This window comes from Primulina tabacum, chromosome 14 (genome assembly GCF_025594145.1).
Source record: "Primulina tabacum isolate GXHZ01 chromosome 14, ASM2559414v2, whole genome shotgun sequence".
NCBI lineage: Eukaryota > Viridiplantae > Streptophyta > Magnoliopsida > Lamiales > Gesneriaceae > Primulina > Primulina tabacum.
Genome location: NC_134563.1, coordinates 13,627,346 through 13,633,743, shown reverse-complemented (window position 1 = coordinate 13,633,743; position 6,398 = coordinate 13,627,346).

Sequence of the window (6,398 nt, the reverse complement as noted above, 5' to 3'; positions counted from 1 at the left end):
AACCCTGGGATGATCGAGGTAACTTCGTCACGAAATCCATGGAAATGTGATCCCATTTCCATTCAGGAATAGACAAACTCTGAAGTAAACCTCCGGGCTTCTTTCTCTCAGCCTTTACCTGTTGGCAATTCAAGCACTTAGACACAAATTCTGCAATATCTGTCTTCATCTGTTTCCACCAGAACTGTGTTTTCAAGTCGTTGTACATCTTTCTGCCACCAGGGTGAATACTGAACCGACTACAGTGCGCTTCTGACATAATTTGTTGTTTCAATTCTGATACATCTGGCACTACAAGACGGTTATTCACATATAGAACAAAATCATGTACCTGATATTCAGACTGATATCCTGATCTGACCATCTGAATCGACTTCTGTATATTCTGATCTGTTCTTTGAGCTTCTTTGATTTTCATAATCAAATCTGGCTCAACTTGAATCGTGGCAAGTCTTAATAGTCTACTATCCGTGTCAAATGCTAAACCAGACAAACAACAATCTTCAACTAAATTCGAAACATCTATCGTCGATAAGGATAGGGCACAAACCTTTCGACTCAAGGCATCTGCTGCTGCATTTGACTTCCCTGGATAGTACTTGATCTTGCAATCAAAATCTTTTAGTAGATCAAGCCATCTATGCTGCCTCATGTTCAACTCTGACTGAGAAAACAGATACTTCAGGCTTTTATGGTCAGAGTAAATCTCAAATTTCTCACCATAAAGATAGTGACGCCAGATCTTCAAGGCAAATACGATAGCCGCCAATTCAAGATCATGAATGGGGTATCGAATATCGTGTGGCTTCAGCTGTCTAGAGGCATATGCGATCACATGACCTCGCTGCATAAGAACACATCCCAGCCCTCTGTGAGATGCATCACAATATACAACGAAATCGCCAGTACCTGAAGGAATCATCAAGACAGGTGCACTGGTCAGCCTCTTCTTCAATTCTAAGAAGCTAGACTCACAATCCTTAGACCACACAAATGGTGCATTCTTGTGTGTCAACTGGGTAATCGGTTTTGCAATACTGGAGAAATCTTTGATGAATCGTCGATAATATCAGGGCTAGACCCATGAAACTGCGTATTTCTGTCACAGAAGTCGGTCTCGGCCAACTGATCACAGCTTCAACTTTACTCGGATCTACAGAAATACCATCTCCAGTTATTATATGACCCAAGAAGACAACCTGATTCAACCAAAACTCACACTTTGACAATTTAGCATACAACCTCTCATTTCTCAGTGTCTGCAATACAATTCTTAGATGCTCTGCATGCTCATTTCTATTCTTAGAATACACCAAGATATCATCGATAAAAACAATCACAAACTCATCTAAATACCTCTGAAAGACACGGTTCATTAGTCCCATAAGCACCGCTGGAGCATTCGTTAAACCAAAAGGCATGACAACAAACTCATAATGTCCATACCTGGTTCGAAATGCTGTCTTCTGTATGTCAATATCTCTAACTCTCAAATGATTGGCATGCTCATTCAAATTCTTTGAATACACCAAAATATCATCAATAAAAACAATCACAAACTCATCTAAATACTTCTGAAAGAAACGGTTCATTAGTCCCATAAACACCGCTGGAGCATTCGTTAATCCAAAAGGCATGACAATAAATTCATAATGTCCATACCTGGTTCGAAATGCTGTATTTGGTATATCAATATCTCGTACTCGCAGCTGGTGATATCCAGATCTTAGATCGATCTTGGAATAAACAGAGGATCCCTGCAACTGATCAAATAAGTCGTCGATACGAGGCAAATGATATTTGTTCTTTATCGTTGCCTTGTTCAGTTGCCTGTAATCTATACACAATCTCATAGAACCGTCTTTCTTTCGCACAAATAGCACTGGTGCGCCCCAAGGAGACACACTAGGTCTGATATATCCCTTGGCTAGAAGATCTTCTAGTTGTGCTTTCAATTCTTTCAATTCTATCGGCGCCATCCTATACGGAGCTCTCGAAATAGGAACGGTACCTGGAATAAGAACAATACTAAAATCTACCTCTCGAGCTGGAGGTAACCCTGGAATCTCGTCAGGAAATATATCTGCAAATTCCCGTACTACTGGCAAATCTGCCAATGCCGGGCTCGATTTCAGTAAATCTACTCAATAAATAAGGAACCCTTCTGCTCCTTGTTGCAACAATCTACTCATAGTCAGAGCAGATACTAAGAGAATCCGAGATCTGGAACCCTTACCGTAGAATTTCCACTCCTCTGTCATTTCAGGTCTGAATCTGACAACCTTGTGAAAACAGTCTAGGGTGGCTCTGTACTTAGTCAACATGTCAATCAAGACAATACAATCAAAATCAGATAAACCAAGTACAACACAGTCTAAATCAATCTCATGCCCTTCAAACTGTAGTAAGCAATGTCTAACTGAAGTCACAGATATCAGACCACTTCCCAACGGAGAAGAAATAGACACTACAGTAGATAATGACTCTACAGGCAATGCATGTGTCAATGCAAAACGTTTCGATATGAATGTATGTGATGCACCTGTATCTATCAATTCATAAGCAGGATAACCGCAAAGAAAACAGTTACCTGCAATCACATCGTCTGGTGCATCTTGGGCTTGCTCCTCGGTCAGTGCAAACACCCTAGCCTGTTGTCTGGGAGGTTGGCTAACTGTCTGGCCACCTCTGGCTCTAGGTTGAGACTGTGTAGGCGTGGGCTGGAAGGAATGGACAGACGAAGCTTGCCTCTCAGGCTGAGTCACTGATTCTGATGACCCTGCACTCTGAAATCTCTGTGCACCTCTCTGGGGACAGACTCTGGCAAAATGTCCCTGTTGCTTACATATGTTACATCTGCCCATCACTCCCTGACACTTCTCTGTGGCATGTCGGCCTCCACAAGTAGTACAATATACACCTATCACATCTGTACTCTGGCCAGGACCTCTCTGTCTTGACCCACTGGAGCTCGATGAACTGCTCCCTGCTCTCTTGAACATCTTACCCTTAGCTTTCAAAAAATCCTTCTTGCCACTACTACTGCTTCCACTATCAAATCGAGGAGGAGGTGGTGGAAACTGTGTGGCGAACGGTGACGGTCTCTGACCCTGAACACTATAGGAAGCTCCTCGCTGCCTAATCAAGCCAGCCTCTGCTCCCTTCGCTCGATTCAGCGCCTCAGAAAAAGTGTTGGGTCGCCCCGTGTTCACTAGGGTGAAGATATCCGGATTCAAACCATTTATGAATTGATCTGCAACTGCCTCATCATTCCCTGCTACATGAGGTGCAAATCGAAGCAAGGACGAGAATTTGGCAACATACTCCTCTATGTTCCATTGCCCCTGTCTCAAGTTGGCGAACTCTGCCCCTTTGTCTTTTCGATACGACACTGGAAAGAAACGTTGATAAAATTCATCTTTAAAGACTTTCCAAGTAATATCAATACTTCGATGTTCTAAGGCTCGTTTTGCCGTTAGCCACCAACTCTTGGCCACTTCTTGCAATTGATGCCCAACCAGCTTCACTCTACGTTCATCTGTATAGGCAAGTGATTCAAATAATATCTCTATATCAACTAGCCAGCTCTCACAATCCGCTGCATTCTCAGTGCCTTTCAAAGTCGGGGGTCGGAATGACTGAAATCGCTTCAACAGAGTCTCCATTGGGGTAGCGGTTACGTCCATCTGGGTACCTGATGTACTCCCCTGCTCTGGCACTTGACCTGCAGCTGGTTGTGGTATTCTTCTAGGCGGCATAATCTGATTATCAAACGGATTAGTACACAGTCTATACAATCTGTCTCAGTCCTCCTCTGATCATATACCTCTGATCCAGAATCGATTCTGATTCAGTCTTTACAAGTACATGCTGTAACTCAATTCAGATAACAGTAACAACATGTAATAGGGAAAGCATTAAATCATGCTAGCACATCAAAAGCAAGGAAGAAGACTCGATCTACCCCGCTCATTCTATTCTATCTCAGTCTACAGAACCTACGGCTCTGATACCACCTGTTGTGGGGACCCGGGCTCTAACTCAATTCTTTTCGGGATTAATCGGATCATTGTTAAAATATACGGGTCAAAATTTTGCTTTTAACATTACTCACATTTTATAACTTAAGCAAAAGATAGTTCTATATTTATTCCATTACAACAAACATAATATACATGTCTTGTTTTGTCCATATTCTACAAACCAGTATTTAAGTACAATACATGTCAAAAGTACAACTACTAGTTCTTCTGCTACGCCCGTGATCACGACGCTATGTCCATCTCTCATCTCTGTCGCGACCCTGATCCTGCCCCACCTGTTGTTATGCACACATACAGACATAACAACAGCCGGAAACTCCGGTGAGAACAAATCCCAGTATAAAACATGTATACATGCTGATACACAATCATAAATCATGAATCAAAGCAATAATAATCGGCTCCATAGTCTATGAAACCAATCTATATAAACATGCAATTCAAATCAAATCATGTCTTGACTCGACTCGACTCTACTCTATGGATCCCGGTGTGAATAAGACGTCACTGTCTGTCACCTACCCTCCCAATCGTGGTAACTGTACGTATTATTCCTAGACTTCGGTCATGTCTGTATCGAATGTATACAATCGGAGTAAATCTGATCCGAAGCGTCGATACCACCGAACATCTAGTTTGGCAAGTCTGCCAATGACTCTCCTATCTCAAAGACTTGAATATAAATCTATAAACAAGACAGCATCCTATCAAGATATTTGAATATAGATCTATAAACAAATCCAATTCATATCAAAAGATAAACAACAATTCTAGTATGTGATTTGGTTGGGAAACTCAATTTAAATCTCATTTGAGTTGTGTCTTCCCCAAACAAAACATGAATTATACCTTTCGTCGTACAATCTGTCGTAGTCGAAGTCTCGAATACGAACTTGTCAATATCAAATCTGAAATGGAAATGTTGATACATATTCTATCAATCTCTAATCTCAATCAACACATATCCAATTCAATACTTGATCTCGGTACAATTTAACGGCATAACGACGTAATTTCTCGATACAGGTCAATCCAACTCTCAACATATATCACCAATTCATACTTCTCAACCCATAATCATCATCATAAGCATATGATAGTACTCAAAGTCTGCATAAGTTAACTCTAAACATGCTGGAAAATAATAACTATAGCATACAACGTCCGTTCTTCGATCCGGTTGCGTTTCTACGATATCAATAATCTCAAGAACATATTATGAAACTCAATTCATCATTCTTCTAACACATATATATCAAAAGGTGCTGGAATAGAATGAAACTTACATCTTCTTGTAGCTTCCAAAGAAAGGAACACAAATCTATATTTAGATTCAAGTTTTAATGTATAAATCTCACACAATCACAATTATAACTTTGGGAGAACTTGAGGAATTGTTGGAGATGCTCTCGGTTCTAAATTCTGAAATGAGAAGGACTAATCAGTTCAATATCTATATATATATATATATATGCCATGTGTCACAACAAGGATCAAAGGTGGATTTCTCGCATGCAGCACCGCGGGTGCGGTCACTCTTCACCGCGGGTGCGCTTTGCCCACGGCATGCCTTTCATTTTCTGAAATTAAACGACCGCGGGTGCGCTACATATAAGACCGCGGGTGCGGTAACATCAACGCAGGTGCGGTCACGTTTGAACCGCGGGTGCGGTGTCATTTCTGTAAATACTTTCCAACTCTCAGTCCATCAACCGCGGGTGCACTCTTTCTTGGACCGCGGGTGCGGTGACCCTACTGTAAAAATGACCAACTTTTTGTCCATGCACCGCGGGTGCGGTGTTTCTCTAGGCGCGGGTGCGGTCCCTTTCTTCAAGCAACACTTCATCTTTTCATTTTATCCACATACAATCTAGGGCATTACAATTCATGTTTTGTTTGGCGAAGACACGACTCAAATGAGATCCAATTTGAGTTTCCCAACCAAATCACATACTAGAATTGTTGTTTATCTTTTGATATGAATTTGATTTGTTTATAGATTTAAATTCAAATCTTTTGATAGGATGCTGTCTTATTTATAGACTTATATTCAAGCCTTTGAGATAGGAGAGACATTGGCAGACTTTCCAAACTAGATGTTCAGTGGTATCGACGCTTCGGATCAGATTCACTCCGATTGTAGACATTCGATACAGACATGACCGAAGTCTAGGAATAAGACGTACAGTGTGGGGACCCGGACGCTAATCATCTTCGTAATCATCTTTGGGATTTAATTATAAATTAAGATAAACAGGGTCTAAAAATTTTTCTTTAAAATGCGGAAGGCAATGGAATCAATCTATTATACATCTCAGTATAAAAGTACAATAAAGTACAACAATTATTCAAACT